This window comes from Dama dama, chromosome 23 (assembly GCF_033118175.1).
Source record: "Dama dama isolate Ldn47 chromosome 23, ASM3311817v1, whole genome shotgun sequence".
NCBI classification, from domain to species: domain Eukaryota; kingdom Metazoa; phylum Chordata; class Mammalia; order Artiodactyla; family Cervidae; genus Dama; species Dama dama.
Window position 1 is genome coordinate 2,974,731 of NC_083703.1, and position 13,732 is coordinate 2,988,462.

Here is a 13,732-nt window from a genome sequence, read left to right on the forward strand (position 1 = left end):
TCCACTTCTAGGAGATGGACCCCTGTGGGTGATGTATTAGCAGCTTAAACGCACGTGAGCAGAGACGGTGCTCACAGGTGAGCGGTGACAAGCAAGCTTTAAGTCCATGTTTTTGCATAACATTATTTGAAGGGATGGGCTGAATGTTGCAATCATGATATTACTTAGAGGCCCACTTTCTTTAAAAATTTTAATTGACAATTAGTCTTGGTGATGTGAATCTATCACATGTACTACAGAGTTTACATCTCAGAGAAAAAATATGATACTTTTAAAAGTTTATCCCATGATTCTCTCCTCGCCTCTGCTTGAAAGCTTGCTCTGGTATCTGTATGATTCACCTCTTTTCCCTGGAGCTTCTTCTTTCGTCTTTGTCCGTGTTTCTCCTTGGTCCATGAAGCCTGTGCCAAAGTCCTTTTTTTTTTTTTTTTAAATTTTTATTTATTTTTAATTGGAGGATAATTGCTTACAATGTTGTATTGGTTTCTGCTGCAAAACAGTGTGACTCACCTTTAAGTATACATAGACCCCCCCCTCCGGAGCCCCCTCCCACCTCCCCCATCCCCCGAAGTTATCATTGAGCACCAGCTGAGCTCCCTGTTTCATGAAACTCTTTGATTAGTGATCAGTTGAAGCCTAGTCTGCTCAGAAGTGAACTGAGTGGCTTAAGAAGTAAAGAATATTTTTATAGGATTTTCTTTTTATAGGCCTGGAGGAGAATCCTCATATTTGATGGGTTCTTATCCAGGTCCTCTCTCCTGTCCTAACCACACTGTACCATGGACCAGCTGATTTGAAGCCACTGGTTTCGCTCTCTGTGAACCTTGACACGTGTCCTGTAACCCAGCCTTTGATTTGCCACCATAGAATTGATAGGTGGCAAAGAAGATTGATAACCCAGATAACAGATTAAAGAACTTAAAAACCAGAGCTGGCAAGTAACTTTTAGGTAGCAGAAATGTGCTTCTGATGAAACATTGAAGGCATGTTTGGGGTTTGGTGGGGAGCAGATAAATATGAACATTATCTTCAGGGAAATGTTCATACTTGGTACCAGCTCTGGGCTTATCCTAATCATTCTTTCCATTTTAATGTTGGCTCTGTAAATTTTATTGACTGTAATTAGCAGAAATGAGTTTCTGAATATGACTATCTTAAGCATGGGTGTTTTTCTTATGTCAGTGCGTGTCATGTAAAGAGCACGAGTTTATTTGTGATCATGAGTGAGAAGGGACTCTTGTACAGGCTGAGTATGGAAGAGGTTGCCTGCATTAAATTATGACTTTTCTTTGGACCTATGTCATGTCAGGACCAGAAACCAACGTAGGAAGGGTTACCCATGAAAAACATGTGAACTACAAGAAGAATCTGTATGGGAGCCAGAGAAGAAAAGGAGGGTTCATGTAAAAGGTGAACCCAAACATAGTCTGTTAGAACATGAAACAAAATAGATCTCTGCCTTGCAACCTGAGGCCCTACTCCTGGGCCAAGATTGGTATAAAAATAAAACTAGTCACTACCAGTTCAGATCCAAGAAGTTCAATATAGTTTAGTAAACTCTTCCTTATATCCCTAAAACAGGAGCTTGGAGAAGGGGAAAGAGGACCACAAAATTAAATTAAAAAGGAAGAGGAGGAGAGATACATGTTTTAAAGGAAGAATTTCTACTACTTGATCTTTTTCTGTTACAGATATTATTTTTGTTTTTGTGGCTAACCTGCAAATATTAATAGGTTCTTTTTGTAAGAGAGTAGAGCAGTGTTGATGTCCTCGACTCTTCCCCACCTTTGACCACAGTCCTAGCCTTGTCCAAAATCAACTGCTGGTGGGACTTGCCTGTTGGTCCAGTGGATAAGACTCTGTGCTCTCACTGCCGAGGACCCGGGTTTGATCCCTGAACAAGCAACTAAAATCCCACCAACTGTGCAGTGCAGCGTGAAGTCAACTGCTGGTAACGGCTTCATGGTATCTTTCCAGGCCTCTCTTTAATGAATTTGTGTGTGTATTAACTATGGAAATATTTTGTTTAGTTTATATCCGTCTGTATCCTAAATAGCATCATTCTATTTTTACTTTTCCACAAACTTGATTTTCACTTTACAGTATGTCTTTCAGTCATGTCCAACTTTCTGCAACCCCATAGACTGTAGCACACCAGGCTCCCCTGTCCAGGGAATGTTCCAGACAACGGTACTGGAGTGGGTTGGCATTCCCTACTCCAGGGGATGTTCCTGACCCAAGGATCGAACCTTAGTCTCTTGCGTCTCCTGCATTGGCAGGTCACCTGAGAGGCCCAGGGAATGGATGGCCAAACTTTATTTAACAGTAAAATATTCTCATTGGTGGGCTCTTGGTATTTGTTTCTAGTTTGGGGCTACAGGAAAACAATCTTGTACTTTGGAGTAATACTTCGTCTTATCTATCTCTCTCTGAGTATATGGGTCAGGCGTCCCTGAGGTAAATTTTGAGAAGTACAGTTGCTGATTGAAGGCTATATATATCCTAAATTTTAGTTAATGGTTGTGTCATTTTATAGCTTTGCCAGTCTTGCGTGAGAGGAACTGTTTCCTCAATCCCCACCAACACTATTAAGAAACATTTTAACTTTTGTCAATTTGATGCAACCATTGTATTTCTGCTCTAATTCGGTGGTGCCTGATTTGCTAGTGAGCTGTGTACATTTTCCAACATTATGGGCAATTTTTATTTCCTCTTACATCAATAACCTGCTTAAATTCTTTGCCTTGTGTTGAGAGTTGTCCATTTATTTTGGATGTTAATCCTTTAGCTGTTAGGGATATTTCAAACACTTTCTTCCTGTCTGTGGCTTGTCTTTGGATTTCTTAACTTTTATGCATGACAAAAGATGACCTGACATTTTCAAATTTGATATATCCACATTCCAACTTTTTTTTTTTTTTTTTGCTTTTTGCTTTATTCAAGATTTTTCTTATTCATCATCCTCTTAGCCATCATTATTATTAGTTTAGATTTTTAATTCATGTAAAATTGTCTTAGTCCATTTGGGCTGCTGTAGCAAAACACCGTAGAATGGGTAGTTCATAATTGACATATTTCTTACAGTTCAGGAGGCTGAAAGTCCAAGACCAGGGTATCAGCATGGCCCAGAGAGACCCCTCTTCTGTGCTGCAGATTTCTCATGTCCTCACGTGGTGGAAGGGGCCAAGGGTCTCTGTGTCGGTGCTTAGTTGCTCAGTCGTGTCCAGCTCTTTGCAGCCCCAGGGAGTGTAGCCCGCCAGGCTCCTCCCTCCATGGCATTTCCCGGGCAAGGATACTGGTGTGGGTTGCTATTTCCTCCTCCAGGGGATCTTCCCGACCCAGGGATTGAACCCAGGTCTCCTGCATTACAGACGGATTCTTTACCACTGAGCCACCAGGGAAGCCTGAGGATCTCTCTTTTATAAGAGAGCTTATATGAGCTTCTTTTGAAAGGATACTAATCCCATCAAGGAGGACTCTGCCCTCAGGACCTAATCACCTCCCAAAGGCCCAATCTCCTAATACCACCCATGGGCATTAGGTGTTCAGCATAAGGATTTGGCGTGGACCATAGCAGTGATACCGTGTATTTTGAGGACTGATGCTCACAGAACTCTGATTTCTTCACATGGCTAGGCATGCCTTTGGGCGGCCCCTGTTTCTTCCGGTTGGAACTGGCTCTGATATCACTATCTGCCATGCAGTTTTCTTCTGGCTGGGGTGTGGAGGGTATGGGAAGTGTGAACTATGATGGCACTTGTCCTGATTAGATGTTCCCACTTTACTCCCAATGCTGACACCTCCACCACCTCGTTTGGGTGGTCTAGATCTATTCCTGTTTTAATGCCTGTGAGTTTCTGGGGTGTCACCTCCTACTTTATTTTTATTCCATTCATCTTCTGTCTTCCATGCTTTCTGATTCAAGAAGTACAATCCCTTCTGTTTACCCATGATCCTAGATTATAGACATACCTTTACACCTGTGTATTCAGTCATTTCTAGGGAATAGGATATGGGAGGACTCCACCATCTGCTCCATCTGTTGTCTTGTTCTGGCCTATCATTTTGCATGAGACAGTCATTGGGGATCCTTGCAAAGTGGTAAGTTTCTGTTAATGAAAACTATAAACTGCCTTCTCTTATAGTAACCTTACGTTTCTATACTGAGTTCAGATGCAAAGTTCAAAAATTAAATATTTACATATTACACGGTGATATTTTTCAAGAAAGAAGTCAGGAGTTTGTAAATATTTAAGCTGTTGTATCAGAAACCTCTATAAAAAAGCTAGTAATATCGTGTTAAAAAGTAGTCTGGGCTCCATAAAGAACCACCAGGAACCACAGATTTTATTAATCATTGTTTATCAATGGCACTTCTTCTTTCACACACACTTCTCTAAAATATCCCAGAAACATCAGTTTTGAACTTTCTTGTCTATGGTAATTGGGTAGGACACTCAACTTTCTATTGAGTGCAACAATTTGATTATAAATTAAAAGATCAACTCTACACACTTTTATTTGGTAGCTTCCCCTGAACCCTGAAACAACAGTTGATTTATCTCAGAAAACAATGCAGAGCATGTGAGTATCACTTCTGGAAGGCTGGTGCCTTTGCTAGGCCTGTAGCAGGACGCCACTCATTGCCAAGAAGCAGCAGCATCTATGGATTAAGCCTTTTCCTGCACCTTCCCCAGATTTCCTTCACATAAAGAAATTAATAGAAGCAACACAGCCCGAAATCTAAACCCAAGTCCTTACTGCTCCTGTGGCTGAGAGTTGGACCCCAGTGGCATTTGCATTTCTTTGTTTTTTCTGGCCTCTGGAGCTCATGACACCGTCTGGGAGCTGACACCCATACAAGAGACAACTCTACACATGAATGTCACCAGATGGTCAATACCGAAATCAGATTGATTATATTTGCAGCTAAAGATGGAGAAGCTCTATACAGTCAGCAAAAGCAACCAGGAGCTGACTGTGGCTCAGATCATGAACTCCTTATTGCAAAATTCAGACTTAAGTTGAAGAAAGCAGGGAAAACCACTAGACCATTTAGGTATGACCTAAATCAAATCCCTTACAATGATACAGTGGAAGTGACAAATAGATTTAAGGAATTAGATTTGATAGACAGAACGCCTGAAGAACTATGGATGGAGGTTCATGATATTGCACAGGAGGCAGTGATCAACAACACCCCCAAGAAAAAGAAATGCAAAAAGGCAAAATGGTTGTCTGAGGAGGCTTTACAAATAGCTGAGAAAAGAAGAGAAGCCAAAGGGAAAGGAAAGATATACCCATTTGATTCAGAGTTCCAAAGAATAGCAAGGAGAGGTAAGAAAGCCTTCCTCAGTGATCAGTGCAAAGAAATAGAGGAAAACAACAGAATGGGAAAGACTAGAGATCTTTTCAAGAAGATTATAGATACCAAGGGAACATTTCATGCAAAGATGGACACAGTAAAGGACAGAAACGGTATGGACCTAACAGAAGCATAAACAGAAGCTATTAGGAAGAGGTGGCAAGAATACACAGAAGAACTGTACAAAAAAGATCTTAATGACCCAGATAACTGCAATGGTGTTATCACTCAGCTAACACCAGACATCCTGGAATGCAAAGTCAAGTGGGCCTTAGGAAGCATCACTACCAACAAAGCTAATGGAGGTGATGGAATTCCAGCTGAGCTATTTCAAATCCTAAAAGATGATGCTGTGAAAGTGCTGCACTCAATATACCAGCAAACTTGGAAAACAGCAATGGCCACAGGACTGGAAAGGGTTAGTTTTCATTTCAATCCCAAAGAAAGGCAATGCCAAAGAATGTTCAAACTAGCACACAGTTGCACTCATCTCATACGCTAGAAAAGTAATGCTCAAAATTTTGAACATTCTTTGGGATTGTTTTTCTGGACCTTTCTTGCTTTTTCTATGATCCAACGGACGTTGGCAATTTGATCTCTGGTTCAAAAAGCAAGAGAGTTCCAGAAAAACATCTACTTCTGCTTTATTGATTACACCAAAGCCTTTGACTGTGTGAATCACAACAAACTGTGGGAAATTCTTCAAGTGATGGGAATACCAGACCACCTGATCTGCCTCCTGAGAAATCTGTATTCAGGTCAAGAAGTAACAGTTAGAACCAAACATAGAACAATGGACTGGTTCCAAATCAGGAAAGGAGTATATCAAGGCTGTATATTGTCACCATGCTTCTTTAACTTAAGTGCAGAGTACCTCATGAGAAATGCCAGGCTGGATGAAGCACAAGCTGAAATAAAGATTGCCGGGAGAAATGTCAATAACCTCAGATATGCAGATGACACCACCCTTGTGGCAGAAAGTGAAGAGGAACCAAAGAGCCTCTTGATGAAAGTGAAAGAGGAGAGTGAAAAAGCTGGCTTAAAACTCAATGTTCAAAAAACAAAGATCATGGCATCCGGTCCCATTACTTCATGGCAAATAGATGGGGAAACAATGGATACAGGGCAAGCTTTATTTTCTTGGGCTCCAAAATCATTGCATATAGTGGCTGCATCCATGAAATTAAAAGACACTTGCTCCTTGGAAAAATAGCTATGACCAACCTAGACAGCATACTAAAAAGCAGAGACATTACTTTGCTGACAAAGGTCTGTCTAGTCAAAGCTGTGGTTTTTCCAGTGGTCATGTATGGATGTGAGAGTTGGATGGGAGGAAAGCTGAGAGCTGAAGAATTGATGCTTTTGCACTGTGGTGTTGGAGATGATTCTTGAGAGTCTCCTGGACTGCAGGGAGTTCAAACAAATCCATCCTAAAGGAAATCAGTCCTCAATATTCATTGGAAGGCCTGATGCTGAAGCTGAAACTCCAATACTTTGGCCACCTGATGCCAAGAGTCGTCATTAGAAAAGACCCCGATGCAGGGAAAGATTGAAGGCAGGAGGAGAAGGGGATGACAGAGGAAGAGGTGGTTGGATGGGATCACCAACTCAATGGACATGAATTTGAGTAAGCTCTGGGTTTTGGTGATGGACAGGGAAGCCTGGCATGCTGCAGTCCATGGTGTTCCAAAGAGTCAGACATGACTGAGTGACCGAACTAACTAACTAACACCCCCCTGACCAAACAAGTTTGATGGGCAAATACCACAAACTTCTGGGTGGCATAATTCGAAGGTGCAAGCTTTCTGCTTTCTGCTAGTATGCCCCAGGGGCAATAGGTTCCTTTACCCTCAGAGGTAACTGGCTTGAGAACACACCCTTCATGACAGTCCTTCCTTTCCTGTTTCTATTCCACATGTGTCCTGGAGCCACTCTAAAGTAAACTCATTTTACTAGAATCCTTGTTTAGGAACTGCCTAACATGGATCCTTAATGTCTAACAACATAATGGACATGCCCCATGATTATGGGGATTAAAAGGATTTCTTCCTAAGAGGCGCCGTAACTGGAACCTGTTAGGTAAATACTTTGTTTTAAGCCAGGGAGGTATTGTAGTTGAGTCTTGATCTGGGAGGCCAGAACTTGAAGTCTGACTGATGTGGATTGGAGTTCTAGTTCTACCTCATGTCCAGTGCGTCATATCTGGTGAATCTCTTCAACCATCTGAGCCTCCATTTCCTCATCTGTAAGACTGAGTATTAACTTTCTCAGAGTTGCTGTTAAATGTGGTACACGAAGTGTATAGCACAATGCTTTGCTGTTGTTTAGTTGCTCAAGTCATGTCTGACTGTCTCTGACCCCAGGCTCCTCGTCCAAGAACAATGTATACTGCTTTGTAGACGCAGTCTTTGTAGTGGCTTTTTTAAGCTTTAATTTTTAAATTAAAATTTAAAATGTAAGTTTTCCTGAAGTATGGTTGACAAATAAACTTGTAAGATATTTAAAGTGTTTATCGTGGTGATTTAAAAAAAATAAAAATAAATTAATATACGTATCCATTGTGAAAGGATTCCCCGCATCTAGTTAATTAGCATATCCATCACCTACCTCATTTTCCTTTTTTTTTTGTATGTGTTAGAACATGTACATTCTATTTTCTGCAAATTTCATTCATATAATACAGTATTATCAACAATATTCACTGTATAACACATTAGATTCTCAGCCCTTATTCATTTTATAGTTGAAAATTCATAGTCTTTTACCAACGTCTTCCTAGTTCTCCTGGCTTCCCAGGTGGTCAGTGATAAAGAATCTGCCTGCTAAACAGGAAGACACGGATTTGTTCCATGTCAGGAAGGTCTCCTGGAGAAGGAAATGGCAACCCACTCCCATGTTCTTGCCTGGGAAGTCCTGTGGACAGAGGAGCCTGGCAGGCTGCAGTCTGTGGGGTTCCAGAGTCAGACACGGCTCAGTGACTGAACTACCACGCCCCTGGTCCCACTGTACCCTAGCCCTGGCACCCACATTTCTACTCTCTGTTCCTCTGAGTCTGACACCTCCCCACCTTTGAAGGTTTCACATGTGTGTGATGCCGCGTCATATTCATCTCTCTGTATTTGGCTTTATTTCACTTGACATAATGCCCTCAAGGTCCATTGTGGTAGTTTCTATTATTGGTATATAATTAACAGTTAGTCTTTGACTAAACAGTTAGTCCCTAACTAATTTTTAGGGACTACAAACATTCTGTTTTGAAAGCCAAGAGACTGTCTGTTTACATATATTTTAAAATATTTTTTCTTCTTCTTCAAGGTAATGGTGATTGTTTCCTGTTTAGACTCTGTTGTGATCTTTGATCTAAAGCATTGAGCCTTACGTCTGTTTGAGCAAACAAGATGTTCATGTATTTCATAACATTTCAGGAGCAGAACTATGGAAGGCAAAAGAAGGGATTTATCGTTGAGAAGACTTTCCCGCTGAGGGTAATCCACTAATAAATACTGCGCCATAGGTGAAAGGTTTGTGACCCTCAGGAATTGGAAGCATCTTGTGAAATGAGCTTAACGATGATTTAAAAGTCTTGGGCAGGAGAAATGCTATTATTCACAAGCAGAATTGGTTTCCACCAAGGTTGTCTGTGTCTTTTTTCCTAAGATAATCACTTTGGAATTTTCACTGCTTTATTCGCACCAGGCAGCTCCTCCTTCTCCATTCCAATAAGATCCTGAGAGAGTAAGCTTACAGTTATTTGTGAGTATAATTTAGATAGTGGTCTGTTGGATTACTGAGGAACAAGCCACTTTTCATCAATTTTGCTTCCAGATTAAGCTTTATTTCCAGCCTTTCTTTCACTGCTACAAGTCCCAGAGTTTTTGCCTCAATGAGTTTGAGCTAGTATAGGACAGACAGATGCTATGATTGCTTAGCCTAGGTAGATGCAACAGAAGAACATGTTGTTAGAATGGAAGCCTTTGCCAGGCTGTGATTCATGGTCTTTTAGTAAATGTGTTTTAAAATCAAGCTGATTATTATGAAATGGCATCATTGTACTTCCTTTAGAATCGTTTTTAGGGTGTTAGTGAATTAATCTGATTTTCATGTCTCTATCACAGCACTTCATCAAGCCGATAACAACAGCAAGTGCTCATTTGAATATGTTGTAACCAGAGTTTAGAAACATATAGCACCCTGGCTTTAATTCACACTTCATTACCCCTAATATAATTTAATTACAAAATCTTGCCTCAGTTTTATGTGTTGCTTATATTTAGCTCTTCCTAGTCAGAGAAGGCAATGGCAACCCACTCCAGTACTCTTGCCTGGAAAATCCCATGGATGGAGGAGCCTGGTAGGCTGCAGTCCATGGGGTCGCAAAGAGTCGGACACGACTGAGTGACTTCACTTTCACTTTTCACTTTCATGCATTGGAGAAGGAAATGGCAACCCACTCCAGTGTTCTTGCCTGGAGAATCCCAGAGACGGGGGAGCCTGGTGGGCTGCCGTCTATGGGGTCGCGCAGAGTCGGACATGACTGAAGTGACTTAGCAGCAGCAGTCTTGTAGTAGCAATTAAATTGGATGCTTTCCATGCTATCAAGTTATTATAATGGGTTATTTGTACCTTTTGATACAAAATTAGTTTGAGACACTGGATTAATGGAATGTGTGGAGGAAATACATGTGTATTGTTCATAATTCTATTTCTTGTTATGTGGAAAACCCATTTGCCCTTATTGTGAATAGAATTCCCAGACACTTGGTATTGACCCAATGCCATGCTTCATTGCTTGAATTATAGACGTTGTAGATAGAGTGAGCATATTTGGTTGTCCTCTGGTTCATTTTCTTGCCAATGCAAAATTGTTTGATTCTACTGATGGGGTTCTTGTCAAACTCTTTCCATGTTAAATCAGCATAACAAGCCTCTTGTTTCCATCTGGTAAAATAAATAAAGGTGAAAAATTGAGTCATTTAAGTATTTACCAAAAATAGATGAAAATAAAAATTTTCCATTTTTCACATTTTATCTTTACTTTGTTTAAATAACTTTAAAAGGTTAAACAACCTGATTATTAGGAACTTGGTGTCACATAAATTTCTTTTCATATGCACTAGTTCAATTTGCACACACCTTTTATCTGTTGTTATTATTACTGGTATCATTATCACCAATAATAGCAATATATGGAGTTTTCTGCACACCAGTCACTGCTGTGGTGTGCATGTGCATGAAGATGCACATTCAGTCATTTCCACAAGTCTGTGAGGCCAGACCTCATATCACTCCCATTTCCAGGTGAGGACATTGACATGTACACACAGTGATGACCCTCGTTACACAGTTAATGAATAGAGATTGGAATAGAATCCAGGTAGCCTGGCTGTGTGTCCTGGCTCTTCACTTCTTGCTTTTTAAAGATCTTGTTTAATTTGTAAAGTTGTTTTTCTCAGATTTTTTTACCCCTTAGATCTTTCTGAAAAGAAATCTCAGTAGGCATATTGCATGTGCAAGGAAAAGGCAAACAGTGTGAAGTGGTTCTCAACTTGGGCTGCACAGGGAAACGTTAAAATCACTGGGGGAGCAGAAATTGTTGCTGCCTGGGTCCCATCCCCAGAGAGTTTGATTTAGTTGCTCTGGGGTGCGGTCAGGACCTTGGAATTTTTTTTTTTTAACGCTCCTCATTTGATTCTGACGTGCAGCCAAGCTGAACACTGATAGGAAGCTAAGTGACATCGCAAATCAACTCAGTGAAGTTCCTGAGGGGCTGTGCTCAACTCTGCCTTTCCTTCTGTGGCCTCATTTCTATCAAAACTCAGACTCAGCTTAAGCACCCAGAGGCCCTGCAAGACTCTGAATTATTTAGCTACAATTGAGTAATATTCCCTATGCTGTACTTAGGAAGGCAGGAAATTACTAATGTTTTTTAAGAAAGAGTCTTAGTATCCAAGTTTGAATCAAAATAGATACTTTTGTTATATTCAGTTGATTAAAATTCATTTAATTTTCCATTCCTCGGATGTGCTAAGTACTAGGTATTTGTTTTATTTTTGCTGAACATGTCATCAGCATTCATGCCTGTTTATTAACCTTTATGTTTTTCTAGATCTTCCATTAAACCAAGTTGCTATTTGAACATATTTAATTATACTAGCTATACTTTTGAATAAGCAAATGTGATTTTAAAAATGATTTTATAAAATTAAATTATATCTTAAACTTGTTTTGTGGATACAAAGCAGATATCATCTTGGTAAATTATGACATCATGTCATTTCTTATTAATTTGTAGAAATTATTTCTTTATTGACACATTAGCCCAGCAGGGAAACCAGAGACAACGAGGTCATATACAGGGGTGATAGGAAGCTGTGATATAATCAGTTCTAAATAATATATTTAGGTGGTAAAAATCCAAGTTTCTCCCAAAAGAATTTTTGGTTTTTCTTCAGTCTTCAATATGCATTGTTATGAGAAAGATTTTGCATGAGATTTCTCTTTAGAGTTGTGGGTGGTGAACAATGCATCTGGTGAAGTGAGTGCCTCAGTGAAAAGTTTTATGGGGCAGAACCAGTTGCTATGCTAAGAAACTAAGTGTGCTGATAGACATAATGGATTCTATTTTTAGATGAACATATGTTCCTATAGCCTGGCTTCCTTATGCAAGAGGCCAGCAGTTTCAGCCCCACATTGTGAATATTGAGACTTAGATGATCAGAGGAGATGGGACTTTAGGTTGTGAAATTTTCGTCTATTTTAGCCCTAACATATTTCATGACTGGGGGAAAAATTAAAAACAAAACAAACAGATTGACATATAAACACTACTATATATAAAATAGATAACCAACAAGGACCTACGGTATAGCACAGGGAGCTATATTCAATATTCTCTAATAACCTATAAAGAAGAAGAATCTGTAAAAATATATAGTATAACTTAATCACTTTGCTGTACACCTTAAACTAACACAGCATTGTAAATCAACTATACTTCAATAAACAAAACAAAAATCTAAACAAACAAAGTTCTAAAACAGTTTCAGCTTTTTGGTGTTTGTAGGGTGAGTTCTTCCAGAAGCTGACCTCAAAACAAAGATTCAAGTTAAAGTAGTTTATTTGGAAGGTGAGCTCCCAAAGCATGGACCCAGCAGTGGGGAAGTGAGATAGGCAAAGGAAGGCAGCGATAGAGGGTGAATTATCAGATACCCGTTGACACTCTGGGCAACTAAAAGCTCCATCCCACTGGGAGCTCTGGGCATGGAGCACACCCCAGAATTATCTCGACTGAGGTAAGAGAGCTTGATATCTACCACCAGTTCCCACGTGTCTCTGTTTGAAGACAGCTTTGCCCAGGGCTGTTCTGTCTGCAGCACCTCTGCCAGCTCTTCTCCGTGGCCAAGGAGCCTTCAGACCAGTGGCTCCAGACTTTGAGAAAGCTCTCAGACAAAGTTGCCTTTGGAAGTGGTCAGTGGGCGTGCATGGATACACGTGGCCACCAGCAGCAGCGACCACTCTCAAGGCTTTGACTTTAAGTGAGACTTAAAAACTCTCTACCACGGGTGCAAACAGAAGAGTAAACCAATTCACAGACAGATAGATCTTGCTTTTTTTGCATAGCATATTAAAATGTAAAAGCATTTAAAAATCTGGAGAGTTCATATGCAAATCTGAATTTCTCAGAAAATCAGAAGGCTTGGCAACACTGGTCGCCATACCACCATGGCCACATGTGGCTACCTGCATCAGACAGGGCCTGTGGGATCCAGCCTCTTTCATTTTGGCTTTTGAGTGTAGAATATCAGGTGTCTATGGCAATATCCTTTACTGGAAGCTTCAGTAAGCTAATGATTATGAAGGCTCCTGTGGAATGCAGTCAGTTCTGCTACAGTGGGCTTGTTGGATTGCTGTGGTGTAGAAACTGATTTTACAATAGAAAATGGCTGAAGGTCAGCAAATCCAGGCCTTACTCATAACTGCCAGAGCAAAGTAATTGATGCCCCAAGACCATTTCTTCTCTGTGAGATATGGATTTGAAGTGTGTGAGCTCTGAGGTCACTCTGAGCTTTAAAAGGTTATTATTCTAAAATGACTTTCTCATGGCATTGTGCTGTGTTAGATTTATCAGTATGACTCCTTGGCAAAGGATTTCATGTTGAGTTGGGCCATTAATCTGTAGGAAATGAAAATGGTGGGCTCGAGGGCACCAGGCAGAATGACTTTCCTTTGTGGAATGAATGGGGGTTAATTCCATCACCAGCTCAAGGCAGTGGGCACTGACGAGCTAAGTCAGCTAAACCCACCCTTTCCCTCCTGTAGATCTGCATTGTCCCATAAAGTGGCATGTTGGGTTTTACACCTGAATTA

General features: G+C 40.5%; 1 protein-coding gene across 2 annotated transcripts in view; it reads left to right on the forward strand.

The window, feature by feature from the left end:
- PLCB1 (phospholipase C beta 1) overlaps positions 1 to 13,732 on the forward strand; it is an 827,705-nt gene that overhangs the window by 26,218 nt on the left and 787,755 nt on the right. The gene's annotated exons all lie outside the window — the stretch shown is intronic.